The following is a 15,971-nucleotide window of genomic DNA, read 5'->3' on the forward strand; positions in this document are numbered from 1 at the left end:
CAGAAGTGGAGACAGGGACTGCTACAGAGAGGCCAAGTACAGGTTCACTAAAGAAGTGGACATTGCTAAACATCAGCACTCTGAGAAGATGCAGCAGCAGATCTCAGAGAATGACTCGGCCTCTGTGTGGAAAAGTTTTAGGAATATCACCAACTACAATCCTAAAACCCCCCACTGACTCGCTCTTAGCCAACACCCTTAACGACTTTTACTGCCGTTTTGATGAGCCATCAAGCAGCCTTCACACCTCCAACGGCCCCAACAATAGAGACACTTTGGACACTCATTCCCCCACCTCTCCCCCCTCCATAGAGCCATCACCACCATCAAACACTTCACCTACAACACCCCCCTCCACACCCCACACCAAGGAGGATTTCACACCACCTCCTCCCACCACAACTCTTCATATTCATGAAGCAGATGTGAGGAAGCAGTTTAAGAGTCTGAATGCTCGAAAAGCTCCTGGACCAGATGGTGTGTCTCCTGCCACCCTCAGACACTGTGCAAATGAGCTGGCCCCAGTGTTTTCTGGCATTTTCAACTCCTCACTGCAGGCATGTCATGTGCCTGCTTGCTTGAAGTCCTCTATCATAATCCCTGTCCCCAAGAAACCAACGATCACTGGACTAAATGACTACAGACCTGTGGCTCTGACATCTGTGGTCATGAAGTCATTTGAGCGCCTGGTTCTCTCCTACCTGAAGACCCTCACGGCCCCCCTCCTGGACCCCCTGCAGTTTGCATACAGAGCCAACAGGTCTGTAGACGATGCCATCAACATGGCTCTACACTTCATCCTGCAGCATCTGGACTCCCCAGGAACCTACGCCAGGATCCTGTTTGTGGACTTCAGCTCTGCCTTCAACACCATCCTTCCAGACCATCTCCAAGGCAAGCTTTCCCAGATGAATGTGCCTGATCCCATCTGCTGGTGGATCACTGACTTCCTGACGGACAGGAAGCAGCATGTGAGGCTGGGAAAGAATGGACCATCAGGACCGGCTCCCCTCAGGGCTGTGTTCTTTCTCCTCTGCTCTTCTCCCTGTACACTAACTGCTGCACCTCCACCCACCAGTCTGTCAAGCTAATCAAGTTTGCAGATGACACCACCGTTATTGGACTCATCTCGGACAGGGATGAGTCTGCCTACAGGAGGGAGGTTGAACGTCTGGTGTCCTGGTGCAGCCACAACAACCTGGTGCTGAATGCCCAGAAGACAGTGGAGATTATTGTGGACTTCAGGAAGCACACAGCCCCACTCCCCCCCCCCCCCCCCCCCCCCCCCCATCATCCTGACTGACACCCTCATCACCTCTGTGGACTCATTCCGCTTCCTGGGTACCACCATCACCCAGGACCTGAAGTGGGAGCCCACCATCACCTCCGTCATAAAGAAAGCCCAGCAGAGGATGTACTTCCTGAGGCAGCTGAAGAAATTCAACCTGCCAACACGGACGATGATGCAATTGTACACCGCAATCATCGAGTCCACCTCCATCACCATCAACGTGTGGTATGCTGGAGCCTCTATCAGGGACAAACAGAGACTGCAGCGTGTTGTGCGCTCTGCTGAGAAGGTGATTGGCTGCAGACTCCCATCTCTGCAGGACCTGTACACCTCCAGGACACTGGGGCGTGCAGCTCGGATCACAGCTGACCCTTCTCACCCCGGACACAGTCTGTTTGACCTGCTCCCCTCAGGCAGGAGGCTCCGGTCCATTCGCACCAGAACCTCTCGCCATAAGAACAGTTTCTTCCCCTCTGCTGTCAGACACATGAACAATAACCGTATGACTGTTCCCACCACTAACACATGACCCTACACTGTGTTCAAAGCATCATTCCATGTTTGGCACTGATCACCACCTGCACTCATGTATAAATCTATCTACTTAGCACTTTTAATTTTAATTTTTATGTTTATTTAAGCGTCATCTGACAGTATATTTTGCACTAAGTACCACAGCAATTTCCTAATGTTGTAAACCTGTTCAACATTTGGCAATAAACCCATTCTGAGTCTGACCTCTCTTATGTCTGATGTCTGGATTGTATTCTTGAACAAGCAAAGCCCATCTTATCAATCTCTGTTTGTGGTTGTATATGCACTCCAGAAATACCAAAGGGTTATGGTCGGTATACACCATAACAGGAGTTGCGGTGGATCTTACGTAAACATCAAAATGGTTAACGTTTCTTTCTCAATGGTGGAGTAGTTAAGTTGGTGAGGCTTGAACTTAGCTGAGAAGTAGGCAACTTGGTGACTGATGCCATCTGCTCCATCGTGTAGCAGTACTGCTACACGTTGAAGGCCTTGCTGAAACCTGGAGCCAGTATAGGGGCACTGCAAAGGAGAGACTTGGCACAGTTAAATACATGTTGACACTGCATTTGTACTGCACAAATGACTTATAGGAGCCACTACTGTCGACAAATTCTGGCAGAAACTGCTATAGTAGCCCACTAGACCCAAGAATCACCTGAGCTCTCGTATTGTGGTGGGCATTTAATTTATTTTGCCTGAAATGCCAGAATCTCAGGTTAAACCTCACAAAATTTCAGCAACCACCAAACAGCTATATGTCGTCTTTCTCACCCGACGGCACAGACAGCTCACTGATTCTGATGTTTCGGTGGGTCTGTGCTTTGTGTTTAGCGCTAGAGAGTGAGCTTTATTTTTTGAGGTGAACAGGCTAAAGAGAAACCTAAACTGAGAAAACTAACCTGAAACCTACATGCAGTGGAAACACAGGGCGATAACACAGACCAGTAACAGGCAGGAGAAAACACAGGGCTTATATACTCACAGGAGCAATCAGGGAATGGGATACAGGAGAGCAACACAGCTGGGAGAAATCAGAGCTGATGAGACAGGGGAAACGTAAACTGAACACACTGACATTTGACAAGGTAGCTTCAAAGTAAAATAGGAAAACAACAGGTATGCACAGACACAAACTTAACACAAGATATGTCAACAGGGAGGGAACACAAAGATGTGGGACCAGGGCAGGCACAGAGACACAGAACAAAAGGAGCTCGAAATACAAAACAGAAACAAAACCTGAGAGCAAGAAATTCCCAACAAGAATGAATCTAAAACACAAGATAATAATCAAAACCAAAACCAATGAGTCCACAGACTCAGGACCATGACAAAAGCAATAATAAGAATTAACTTTGACTCGGCTGTTGCTGAGAACTTTTGTAAGTTAAAACATCAAAGAACAGTCAATTAAAATATTTACACTTAAAGTTAACATCTGAAAACTGGAGAAGTGGAGAACAAAAGAACGGCAGGACTTGATACTGTCAATGAGAGATGAACAGTATCTGAAATATATGTTCTTAAGAAGTGGGGGAAAATGCAGTTAAGACCTGAAATAGGACCTGAGAGATGCATCTGGCCCTTCAGTTGATCCACTGACCATTCACTGAAATCTCATAAAAATGGTTTTCAGGGAAGTGTGGTTGTCAGTATCAAGAAGCCATTCTTAAGGAATGGAAGTATACGGAGGAGGTGAGTATAGAAGTAGATCAGTGAGTTTCTACAGCCATGATGGAAGGTTGGGTTGTTTTGTTTTTTTGTTTTTTTGTTGTTGTTGTTTTGTGGTGTTGGTAATAATACTTTTTTTTCTTTTACTGTTTCACAAAGGGCTAAAAAGTCATTGAAAATTTTTGAAAAATGTATTCAAGCAATTTGGCAGGACAAAGCAAAAGCAGAATTAAAAACAAGAATAATCACAAAATAATAATGAAATCACATCAGTTATACTATGTAATTAACCTACTCTGATTTTGTTCTTATCTTTGGTAAGAGTATGAGTACACTTTGGCCACAGATGTCCTTATCTCTGTGTCTGTGCTAATGGAAAGGATCTAACAGGGAAGCAGGGTGCATTGAATATTCAATCCTTCAGGAGTACAGAGAGACCCCAAACCTTCTTAATATTGGGAGAAGCAGCAAGAAGCTTGGAAAGCTGCAATTCAGCCAGGGGTCTCTTTACCCCAAGTTACTCGACAAGCATTACTTCATGTTATAGTGTTATTTGTCATCATAGTGATTAGTTTACCAGACCGATTACCTACAGACTATGTACTGGCATTCAAATAGTAAATTCAGCCCCACAATTTTAAAACAATTTTATTGCAACGATACAAATTCCTCAAACATCAACAATGAACATGGCTCCCCTCCCTCCTTTTCCTCCCCATCCCTGGCTACCTCCCTCTTCCCGCTCCACCACACTCACCCACACAGGTAGGGCCTTGGGCTGCGGGTGTGTCACCAGGGTGCAGGGGAGACATCCCCCCCCCTCTGTCCCCTTCTGGCCACCTGTGCCTCAATTTTATCTCACAACTTAGACATCCACATTACTTACACTCTCATAACACACACATATATATATAGGGCCTTGAGGGTGAGCACGTTAACGGTGTCCAGTGGACGGTCTGTGTACTCAAACCTACCTCTGGCGCTGGTGCCCACCTCTCAATTTTAAATCCATGTAGACATTGAGGGTTCTCGGGAGGGGCCGTGCTAACACCTGCTGCTCTCTGGCAGCAGCACCATGCTCTCCCTTGTTTTAAATGCACTTTAGAACAACACGCAGCAACACTACACATGAGCGGGAGGAGGGAGGTATGGGGTCTTCACACACCCCCGTTCTCTGCTAGCCATCGGGGCGGGGGGGCTGGGAGGAGATGTTGGCTGTCCGATTGGCCTCCCTGCTGCTGCGGAGCCTGGGACGGTCTGCTTGCCTCCACCCCGAGGGGAAGGGTAACATCTCTTGGGTCTGGGTTCTGTTTCCCCCTCTGGGGGCGAGGGTACCTGGACCCGGGGTATAGAGTATGTTTGGGGAGTGTGATTGTGTGTACATGTCCATTTATGTCAATCCTTACGTTGGGTGAGTGCTGAGTGTTTGTATATGTGTGCATGAGGGTGGGAATGCATGTTTGTGTCTGTGTGTGCCTGTTTGTCTGTGTCTATATGTCAGGTCAGGTCTTAGACTCCACCTTTCTGGGAACTCCCAGGCCCTCCAAGGCCTATCTCCCCTCACCACACTCCCTGCCGGTGACTGATGCCCTCAGGGGTCGGTGCATTGGTGGTTCTTGGTGTCCGGGGCTGGGCGCTCAGGTATGTACCAGCTCACTCCCGGTGGCTACCTGGCGGGGCCTGGCGCCTGTTGCTCAGTCAGGCCTCCTCCGGGGTGCGGGGGCCCTCGGGCCTCCGGCCCGGTTCACTCTGGCACAGCTGGCTGCCGGCAGAGCCGGCGGGCACGCCGGTGCAGCCCCCTCTAGCTTCTGCTCGGTGGCTACTGGGTGACACCTTGTCTGGGGATCCTCGGCCCTTCCCATGAGGGTGGCACGGATGCCCCTCCGGTGGTCCTCCTTGGGCTCTCGCACTCTGGGGCCTCTGGATGTCTGGGGCCTGGATCTCCTCCATGCCTGCTTCATGCCCTGGGGGACGGGGCTATGGCTCTCTACATCCTCTTGCAGACCATTACATGTGGAAACCATTTGAATACAAGCGTGTTGATCCACATAGGTGTGCACACGGGTGTTCACTGTTCATAGACCTAAATTACACCTTTCTTGGCTGCTACTTCAAAGCACATTGTGCGCTGTCTGTCCTGCGTGCTGCACAACAACATTGAATATTTAGTATTTACTGCTGTTTACACTTAGCTAGATTAATGCGATGGTGTTGTGTTTAGCATGTTGCTTTGGGTTTTTTTGCTTGTTTTCTATTCTTTTTCTCTCAACAGGTGATCCAGGAGATTTTTTTTCTCCCCCCCTTTCTCGCTGTCCCTCTCCCCTTCTGTTTTTCTTTTCCTTCCTCTTTCTTTCTCCCTTTCCTATCCCTCAGTCATGTCTGTCCCGTCTGTAACAACTGAAAATAAAATAAAATAAATAATAAAAACAAAGGTCGATCAAATGGACCAATACGGCAATGCCACGATGATCCATTTGGCAAAATAAGTCTTTGTTGGTCTTCAGACAACAATTCTGATGGCTAAAGAACCAAATGGGACAGGCAAAACAAAACAAAAAACAAAAAAACAAAAAACAATGAACATGGCTGAATATAATAACCTTTTTGTGTTTACTGTCAACTATTTCTTTTAATTTATATAATACATTAATAAAGGGGACAATATTAAATAACAGCAACATATCATCATCTCTTTGATAATATGGCAAAGTTTAAGGCATATGTTTCATATACAGTGCCATGAAAAACTAATTTTCCCCTTTTGGCATTCCTTGGTTTTTTGCATATTTCCCACACTTAAATATTTTACACAATTAATTTTTAATTTTAGACAATGTACATCCCGCTATCAAGGTTCAAAACACACCTAGTTCCTCTAAGTTTCTCTGTTTTCCTCATTCTCTTGTTTCTTGGGTTGAATCTTCCACTGCAGTTTGAAATCAGTCAATCCTTGATTTGTTAGCTTGGCTCCTAGCTGTGACAGAATAGAAAGATAAGTAGGTGGTTTCATCATTTTATTGAAGCTGTCTGTCAGTATATTTATCCATTGCTTTTTCTTTGTAGTTTGTTTGCTTTACTTTAAAATTTTCCAGAAGCAAAAACAAAACTTTTACCTGTTAGAGTATCTGGACATTAATTGCAGAGTCAGTTAAGTCAACATCAGTCAAAAACTTAGTCTTCACTGTCATCCTCAACTTTGCCACTTAGCAGGAAACATGTAACCAAAAAATAAAAGTAAGTTTTGACAAATTGAGAAACAGGAGTTGTTGTTAGTCAGGGTATGTTTTTTTGTTTGTTTGTTTATTTGTTTTGTGTGTGTTATTGAACATTTACCTTGATGGCAAATGAAAACATATTTTATTGTACATATGTCGTCATCCCACTTGTGGAGGTTATTCTCCACCACACAATGCTGGTTACCTAGATAATTGTCTGGTTTGGAACTTTTCCAGTTTTCCAAGGAGCTCTGACTCTTGTCAGACCAGGTCCATGGCACTCTGTACAGACCGATCCAAATGGCATCATTGTTTGGTTTTAATGAACTGACCTCAGCGTTCTCTTCACTGTTTTCGATCACTGCCAAGTCCATGCTTAGTTTTATGCAGTATTCTCGAGCAGAGGGCCATGTTTTTGTAATAGAGATGTACATGTAATTTTTCTTGTTTTGCTGTGTAACTGCAGCAGATAGAAAATAAGCCAGTAAGCGGGAAAGAAAGTGTTTAAGCATTCAAGTAATCACGGCAGATGACAGATGATTCTGAATTTATTATGGATATCAAATAGTTAACATTGTAAATGAAAGAGTAAAAAATTTGGATAATCAATTTAATGTTTTCAAATCACTACTCAAACTTTTTGAGTTAGGGGTTTTCTTATATTTTATACAACAAATCTTCAGTGATGTTTTCTGTGAAATCTACTAGTAAAAAATGCAGGTTAAGTCATTAGTGAGGTCAGAAACCCATGAATGAAAATATTTTCTTACCATTGTAGCAAACGAAACTTGTGCTTGCGCCACAGTTTTTATCGTACCACTTTCCTTCAAGACCCATTATTACACAAGTTTCATTTCCATCATAATTATCTGGATTGGTATAGTACCAGTTGTTGTAAACAGTTTTGCTCGTTTCACCAGTTACTGCCCATCTCCAGGAGTTGGTGTCATTGCCTAGCGTATTCTTCCAGGACTTGGGATCATCCTGCAGTCCAATCCATGCCCAGTCGTAGGAAAAAGTTGAATTTAGCCTGCTTATATCATCCATGTTTTCGAAGGTGGCCAGGTCTGTGTACTTCTCTCTGCAGTATTGTTGAGCGTCGTTCCAGCTCATTTTTTTGTCAACGTAGTAGTACTTACGAGGAGGGAACTTTGAGCAAGAGCAGAGACTAAACCCTAACATTGGTAATAGATAGTATAAGTAGTATTAAGTTAATTATTTGTATAATACACACAAGAAAAGGATAAACAAACATTAAAGAGCCCTTAGTGCGATCTTTGTAACTACATTTACAGGCTACACAGGGGTACCAGTCTACTAATATAAAAACAAGGAGGCCAGTAATGTTTCAGCCCGTGTAATCAAATCCGCTGGCTCTGATTGGCTGAGCCTACAATGCCCACAATGCCTTCCGAATTATGTGACAACTCCTTGGCCTTCGTGATTGCGCTTCGCTGTTCCACTTGAACAAATATTGTTGTTCTAGTTAGCATTTAGCCTATAGCCTATCATTCAGCATCGCCTCACTCAAAACGCGCGATGGGTGCTTCGACTTACGAAAATTTTCGACTTACAAAAGACCCTCAGCAACAAATTAATTTCATAAGTCGGGGTTCCACTGTATAATATTTATCAAGGTGATGTTTAAATATGCATTTGGTGAGGTTGTAGTTTAGTTGGGAATGGTCAAAAGACTCCTATGAGTAGAAGATCAAGGGAACATTTAACCTTGCCTGAAATAATGTTATTCGGGCCCCACTCTGGAGCCAGGCCTGGGAAAGGTCAACTGATCACCACCTGGTGGTGAGTTGGATCAGGTGGCTGGGGAGCATGTTGGACAAACCTGGCATACCTAAATGTATAGTGAGGGTGTGCTAGGAACACCTAGTAGAGACCCTGATCAGCGAGATCTTCAACTCACAGAGCTTCAGCAGCATTCCGAGGGAGACTGGAGACATTGAGTCCAAATGAACCCCCAAACCAAATGGTGGACAGCAAAGGTGAATGGAGCCACCAGGCTGAAGAAATGCTATCAGGCTTGGTTTTCCTGTGGGACTTCAGAGGCAGCTAGTACGTACTGACATGCCAAGCGGAATGCAGCTCAGGTAGTGGCTGAAGAAACAACTTGGTAGTTGGAGGAGTTCAGAAACGCCATGTCTAGCTCTGGGGGTGAGTTTCTCTGAGATATGGCCCCTGGGGTGGATGAGGTTAACCCTGAGTTCCTGAAGGGTCTGGATTTTCTAGGGCTGTCTTGATTGACATGCCTCTACAATGTTGAGATCAGGGGCAGTAAATCTGGATTGGCATCTTCTTATAGATGGTTCCTTATAGATGGTTTCCATCTATAAGAAGTGGGACCGGAGGATGTGTTCCAGCTATAGGAGGATGACACTCCTCAGCCTCCCTGGGAAACTCTATGCCAGCATGCTGGAAAGGAGAATCCGTCCATTAGTTGAACCTCAGAAAAAGGAGGAACAATGGGATTTTCGTCCTGGTTGTGAGACAATGGTCCAGCTCTTTATTCTCTCGAGGATGTTTGCGGGTGCCTAGGAGTTTGACCAACCAGTTTACATGTCTTTTGTGGGATTCTCTAGCTAGCCAAGCAAAGGACATCAAAAAGCTTGTCAACCAGAAGCTCAGAGCCTTCAGTGGTGGCAACAGAGTTAGAAGTGAGAAGAGTACAAGGGGAATTGTTGCCTTGAGTCACGGTGGCCAATGAAAGATACAGCAGGACGCTGAAGTGGAAAGTGCAGTACAAGAGCATGAGCGAGGTTTGGTGCGGCATGAAGACCACGCGCAGATGGGATCAGCCAACAGAAGAGGAGTGGAATTGACTGGGCCACTAACTTGTTCTTTAAGTCATTAAACTCTCATGCTAGCTTGTGCTAATGCGGAGCAAAGGGCTAGAAAGCCAAATGAGGCTCCACTGAGACTTGAACTCAGATCACTGGATTCAAAGTGCAGAGTGCTAACCGTTACACCATGGATCCCTGCTGAAAGCAGAAAAAAGTTCTCTGTCAAACACCCATAAAACTGTAGTTCCTGGTAAAGTGATGGGGTTTTTTACATGGCCGACGAGAGTTTGCGTGTCATACCTGCTGCAAATCCCACCTTGACATGACGCCGACAGAGGTTTGCAGGTCCTCGTTAGTATAGTGGACAGTATCTCCGCCTGTCACGCGGAAGACCGGGGTTCGATTCCCCGACGGGGAGTGAGCAGTCTCCTTCTCTGCTCTGCCTTTTACCTGGAATGACCACACACCCGTTAATCGCACGCTACGTGCATTTTTTTTGCACAGAGTCCATCATTCAAAAAGACCCTGTGGAATTTCTCCACCACATCCTAGTTGATCTAACAATCTAGTCCTATAATGGGTTTGAAAAAACATCAATTCCACCTGTGCACTCATAAGTCAAAAATGTCTTCTAGGCAAGAGCTCCCATGAGAAGAGAAGCTTGTCCAAGAGAACTCTGCTTGTCCAGCGTTTTCTCTGCTTTACTTGCGTCCCTATTAACAAATAAGTCTCGTGTGTTTGTCTTCTGTAGGTTGTGTGCTAGCCTGACAAAGAACATCAAAGAGCTTGTCAACAAGAAGATCAGCTCCCATTTGAAGAGATGCTATCTCGAGATCACAATTTGGATTGTCAATATAACCATAAATGGGGGAATGCTTGAAAAATGACACAAATGGGAGTTCCCCGCTTCTCACTAGTCCTACATGATCTGTCATAAAAGTCCTCAAATTTAAGAAGGCATCGAATTGCCCCTCTAATGACGAGAGGGCATGCACGCTCCGTTTCCGTAGTGTAGTGGTTATCACGTTCGCCTAACACGCGAAAGGTCCCTGGTCCGAAACCAGGCGGAAACATGCTTCTTTGTTTCCCGATACAAAAGTGTCTGCCTGCAGGCATTGCTTTATCTTATGGGGTTGTACTGCTGTTTGGCACAAAGAGGAGTGAAAGTACTCAAATCTTGTACAGGGCTCTGACGCTTGTAACCTTTGGATGCTCATGTTGTAAAAAGTTGTCTATAGCCCAAATTTCAGGAAATTTCACACAAACCAACATGTCTCCAGTCACCATATTTACTGAAGATGCAGGCACAGACTAAGCTCTTGGAAATGAGTGTCTCTAGCTGGCCTGCCCAGGACTTGGGCCTATTTTCAGCCAATGTACAACGTGATCAACCGCATGGCCTCTTTAGATAACAGTTCTGGGCTTCTTAGGGCAGCATATGTCGAGCTGCGCTTGCTTCAGAGAACTCCTAAATGTCAAAAGTTTTTAAGTGAGCCTAACATCGAGACTATAGTTCAGATTCCTTGCTAGCGAGCGTCTGTCTCTTCTCCATGGTTCCTTCTGTTCAAGGGCATGATAGTAACCTGCCATCAGATTTGTCAGATTGGCCAGATTACTGATTGAGACACATTCCAAAGCCAAGCAAGCCATCACTCACCGTTTCCGTAGTGTAGTGGTTATCACATTCGCCTCACACGCGAAAGGTCCCCGGTCCGAAACCGGGCGGAAACATGGGTGTTTTGCTTCTTTGGTCACAAGGGAATTGATGTTCACTGTTTAGACAACTCTGCTTGTCCAGCATTTTCTCTGTTTTACTTGCGTCCCTATTGAGAAATAAGACTCCTAGTTTTGTCTTCTATAGGTTGTGTGCTAGCCAAGCAAAGGACATCAAAAAGCTTGTCAAGCAGAAGCTCAGAGCCTTCAGTGGTGGCAACAGAGTTAGAAGTGAGAAGAGTACAAGGGGAATTGTTGCCTTGAGTCACGGTGGCCAATGAAAGATACAGCAGGACGCTGAAGTGGAAAGTGCAGTACAAGAGCATGAGCGAGGTTTGGTGCGGCATGAAGACCACGCGCAGATGGGATCAGCCAACAGAAGAGGAGTGGAATTGACTGGGCCACTAACTTGTTCTTTAAGTCATTAAACTCTCATGCTAGCTTGTGCTAATGCGGAGCAAAGGGCTAGAAAGCCAAATGAGGCTCCACTGAGACTTGAACTCAGATCACTGGATTCAAAGTCCAGAGTGCTAACCGTTACACCATGGAACCCTGCTGAAAGCTGAAAAAAGTTCTCTGTCAAACACCCATAAAACTGTAGTTCCTGGTAAAGTGATGGGGTTTTTTACATGGCCGACGAGAGTTTGCGTGTCATACCTGCTGCGAATCCCACCATGACATGACGCCGACAGAGGCTTGCAGGTCCCTGTTAGTATAGTGGACAGTATCTCCGCCTGTCACGCGGAATACCGGGGTTCGATTCCCCGACGGGGAGTGAGCAGTCTCCTTCTCTGCTCTGCCTTTTACCTGGAATGACCACACACCCGTTAATCGCACGCTACGTGCATTTTTTTTGCACAGAGTCCATCATTCAAAAAGACCCTGTGGAATTTCTCCACCAGATCCTAGTCGATCTAAAAATCTAGTCCTATAATGGGTTTGAAAAAACATCAATTCCACCTGTGCACTCATAAGTCAAAAATGTCTTCTAGGCAAGAGCTCCCATGAGAAGAGAAGCTTGTCCAAGAGAACTCTGCTTGTCCAGCGTTTTCTCTGCTTTACTTGCGTCCCTATTAACAAATAAGTCTCGTGTGTTTGTCTTCTGTAGGTTGTGTGCTAGCCTGACAAAGAACATCAAAGAGCTTGTCAACAAGAAGATCAGCTCCCATTTGAAGAGATGCTATCTCGAGATCACAATTTGGATTGTCAATATAACCATAAATGGGGGAATGCTTGAAAAATGACACAAATGGGAGTTCCCCGCTTCTCACTAGTCCTACATGATCTGTCATAAAAGTCCTCAAATTTAAGAAGGCATCGAATTGCCCCTCTAATGACGAGAGGGCATGCACGCTCCGTTTCCGTAGTGTAGTGGTTATCACGTTCGCCTAACACGCGAAAGGTCCCTGGTCCGAAACCAGGCGGAAACATGCTTCTTTGTTTCCCCATACAAAAGTGTCTGCCTGCAGGCATTGCTTTATCTTATGGGGTTGTACTGCTGTTTGGCACAAAGAGGAGTGAAAGTACTCAAATCTTGTACAGGGCTCTGACGCTTGTAACCTTTGGATGCTCATGTTGTAAAAAGTTGTCTATAGCCCAAATTTCAGGAAATTTCACACAAACCAACATGTCTCCAGTCACCATATTTACTGAAGATGCAGGCACAGACTAAGCTCTTGGAAATGAGTGTCTCTAGCTGGCCTGCCCAGGACTTGGGCCTATTTTCAGCCAATGCACAACGTGATCAACCGCATGGCCTCTTTAGATAACAGTTCTGGGCTTCTTAGGGCAGCATATGTCGAGCTGCGCTTGCTTCAGAGAACTCCTAAATGTCAAAAGTTTTTAAGTGAGCCTAACATCGAGACTATAGTTCAGATTCCTTGCTAGCGAGCGTCTGTCTCTTCTCCATGGTTCCTTCTGTTCAAGGGCATGATAGTAACCTGCCATCAGATTTGTCAGATTGGCCAGATTACTGATTGAGACACATTCCAAAGCCAAGCAAGCCATCACTCACCGTTTCCGTAGTGTAGTGGTTATCACATTCGCCTCACACGCGAAAGGTCCCCGGGCGGAAACATGGGTGTTTTGCTTCTTTGGTCACAAGGGAATTGATGTTCACTGTTTAGACAACTCTGCTTGTCCAGCATTTTCTCTGTTTTACTTGCGTCCCTATTGAGAAATAAGACTCCTAGTTTTGTCTTCTATAGGTTGTGTGCTAGCCAAGCAAAGGACATCAAAAAGCTTGTCAAGCAGAAGCTCAGAGCCTTCAGTGGTGGCAACAGAGTTAGAAGTGAGAAGAGTACAAGGGGAATTGTTGCCTTGAGTCACGGTGGCCAATGAAAGATACAGCAGGACGCTGAAGTGGAAAGTGCAGTACAAGAGCATGAGCGAGGTTTGGTGCGGCATGAAGACCACGCGCAGATGGGATCAGCCAACAGAAGAGGAGTGGAATTGACTGGGCCACTAACTTGTTCTTTAAGTCATTAAACTCTCATGCTAGCTTGTGCTAATGCGGAGCAAAGGGCTAGAAAGCCAAATGAGGCTCCACTGAGACTTGAACTCAGATCACTGGATTCAAAGTCCAGAGTGCTAACCGTTACACCATGGAACCCTGCTGAAAGCAGAAAAAAGTTCTCTGTCAAACACCCATAAAACTGTAGTTCCTGGTAAAGTGATGGGGTTTTTTACATGGCCGACGAGAGTTTGCGTGTCATATCTGCTGCGAATCCCACCTTGACATGACGCCGACAGAGGCTTGCAGGTCCTCGTTAGTATAGTGGACAGTATCTCCGCCTGTCACGCAGAAGACCGGGGTTCGATTCCCCGACGGGGAGTGAGCAGTCTCCTTCTCTGCTCTGCCTTTTACCTGGAATGACCACACACCCGTTAATCGCACGCTACGTGCATTTTTTTTGCACAGAGTCCATCATTCAAAAAGACCCTGTGGAATTTCTCCACCACATCCTAGTTGATCTAACAATCTAGTCCTATAATGGGTTTGAAAAAACATCAATTCCACCTGTGCACTCATAAGTCAAAAATGTCTTCTAGGCAAGAGCTCCCATGAGAAGAGAAGCTTGTCCAAGAGAACTCTGCTTGTCCAGCGTTTTCTCTGCTTTACTTGCGTCCCTATTAACAAATAAGTCTCGTGTGTTTGTCTTCTGTAGGTTGTGTGCTAGCCTGACAAAGAACATCAAAGAGCTTGTCAACAAGAAGATCAGCTCCCATTTGAAGAGATGCTATCTCGAGATCACAATTTGGATTGTCAATATAACCATAAATGGGGGAATGCTTGAAAAATGACACAAATGGGAGTTCCCCGCTTCTCACTAGTCCTACATGATCTGTCATAAAAGTCCTCAAATTTAAGAAGGCATCGAATTGCCCCTCTAATGACGAGAGGGCATGCACGCTCCGTTTCCGTAGTGTAGTGGTTATCACGTTCGCCTAACACGCGAAAGGTCCCTGGTCCGAAACCAGGCGGAAACATGCTTCTTTGTTTCCCCATACAAAAGTGTCTGCCTGCAGGCATTGCTTTATCTTATGGGGTTGTACTGCTGTTTGGCACAAAGAGGAGTGAAAGTACTCAAATCTTGTACAGGGCTCTGACGCTTGTAACCTTTGGATGCTCATGTTGTAAAAAGTTGTCTATAGCCCAAATTTCAGGAAATTTCACACAAACCAACATGTCTCCAGTCACCATATTTACTGAAGATGCAGGCACAGACTAAGCTCTTGGAAATGAGTGTCTCTAGCTGGCCTGCCCAGGACTTGGGCCTATTTTCAGCCAATGCACAACGTGATCAACCGCATGGCCTCTTTAGATAACAGTTCTGGGCTTCTTAGGGCAGCATATGTCGAGCTGCGCTTGCTTCAGAGAACTCCTAAATGTCAAAAGTTTTTAAGTGAGCCTAACATCGAGACTATAGTTCAGATTCCTTGCTAGCGAGCGTCTGTCTCTTCTCCATGGTTCCTTCTGTTCAAGGGCATGATAGTAACCTGCCATCAGATTTGTCAGATTGGCCAGATTACTGATTGAGACACATTCCAAAGCCAAGCAAGCCATCACTCACCGTTTCCGTAGTGTAGTGGTTATCACATTCGCCTCACACGCGAAAGGTCCCCGGTCCGAAACCGGGCGGAAACATGGGTGTTTTGCTTCTTTGGTCACAAGGGAATTGATGTTCACTGTTTAGACAACTCTGCTTGTCCAGCATTTTCTCTGTTTTACTTGCGTCCCTATTGAGAAATAAGACTCCTAGTTTTGTCTTCTATAGGTTGTGTGCTAGCCAAGCAAAGGACATCAAAAAGCTTGTCAACCAGAAGCTCAGAGCCTTCAGTGGTGGCAACAGAGTTAGAAGTGAGAAGAGTACAAGGGGAATTGTTGCCTTGAGTCACGGTGGCCAATGAAAGATACAGCAGGACGCTGAAGTGGAAAGTGCAGTACAAGAGCATGAGCGAGGTTTGGTGCGGCATGAAGACCACGCGCAGATGGGATCAGCCAACAGAAGAGGAGTGGAATTGACTGGGCCACTAACTTGTTCTTTAAGTCATTAAACTCTCATGCTAGCTTGTGCTAATGCGGAGCAAAGGGCTAGAAAGCCAAATGAGGCTCCACTGAGACTTGAACTCAGATCACTGGATTCAAAGTCCAGAGTGCTAACCGTTACACCATGGAACCCTGCTGAAAGCAGAAAAAAGTTCTCTGTCAAACACCCATAAAACTGTAGTTCCTGGTAAAGTGATGGG

At 45.5% G+C, this 15,971-nt stretch overlaps 9 non-coding genes across 9 annotated transcripts; 6 read left to right on the forward strand and 3 right to left on the reverse strand.

Annotated features, from left to right (window-relative positions):
• Window positions 1–9,855: 9,855 nt before the first annotated feature.
• On the forward strand, window positions 9,856–9,927 carry trnad-guc (transfer RNA aspartic acid (anticodon GUC)). Its single transcript has one exon. It is a non-coding gene; the product is annotated as a tRNA-Asp (tRNA).
• Window positions 9,928–10,509: 582 nt separating this feature from the next.
• Window positions 10,510–10,582, forward strand: trnav-aac (transfer RNA valine (anticodon AAC)). The gene has a single exon. It is a non-coding gene; the product is annotated as a tRNA-Val (tRNA).
• A 585-nt stretch (window positions 10,583–11,167) lies between these two features.
• trnav-cac (transfer RNA valine (anticodon CAC)) lies at window positions 11,168–11,240 on the forward strand. Its single transcript has one exon. It is a non-coding gene; the product is annotated as a tRNA-Val (tRNA).
• Window positions 11,241–11,702: 462 nt separating this feature from the next.
• Window positions 11,703–11,774, reverse strand: trnaq-uug (transfer RNA glutamine (anticodon UUG)). The gene has a single exon. It is a non-coding gene; the product is annotated as a tRNA-Gln (tRNA).
• An 805-nt stretch (window positions 11,775–12,579) lies between these two features.
• On the forward strand, window positions 12,580–12,652 carry trnav-aac (transfer RNA valine (anticodon AAC)). The gene has a single exon. It is a non-coding gene; the product is annotated as a tRNA-Val (tRNA).
• A 1,109-nt stretch (window positions 12,653–13,761) lies between these two features.
• trnaq-uug (transfer RNA glutamine (anticodon UUG)) lies at window positions 13,762–13,833 on the reverse strand. Its single transcript has one exon. It is a non-coding gene; the product is annotated as a tRNA-Gln (tRNA).
• Window positions 13,834–14,638: 805 nt separating this feature from the next.
• Window positions 14,639–14,711, forward strand: trnav-aac (transfer RNA valine (anticodon AAC)). The gene has a single exon. It is a non-coding gene; the product is annotated as a tRNA-Val (tRNA).
• Window positions 14,712–15,296: 585 nt separating this feature from the next.
• trnav-cac (transfer RNA valine (anticodon CAC)) lies at window positions 15,297–15,369 on the forward strand. Its single transcript has one exon. It is a non-coding gene; the product is annotated as a tRNA-Val (tRNA).
• Window positions 15,370–15,831: 462 nt separating this feature from the next.
• Window positions 15,832–15,903, reverse strand: trnaq-cug (transfer RNA glutamine (anticodon CUG)). The gene has a single exon. It is a non-coding gene; the product is annotated as a tRNA-Gln (tRNA).
• Between the last annotated feature and the right edge of the window lie 68 nt (window positions 15,904–15,971).

The sequence above is a fragment of the Maylandia zebra genome, linkage group LG11, assembly GCF_041146795.1.
Source record: "Maylandia zebra isolate NMK-2024a linkage group LG11, Mzebra_GT3a, whole genome shotgun sequence".
NCBI classification, from domain to species: Eukaryota; Metazoa; Chordata; class Actinopteri; order Cichliformes; family Cichlidae; genus Maylandia; species Maylandia zebra.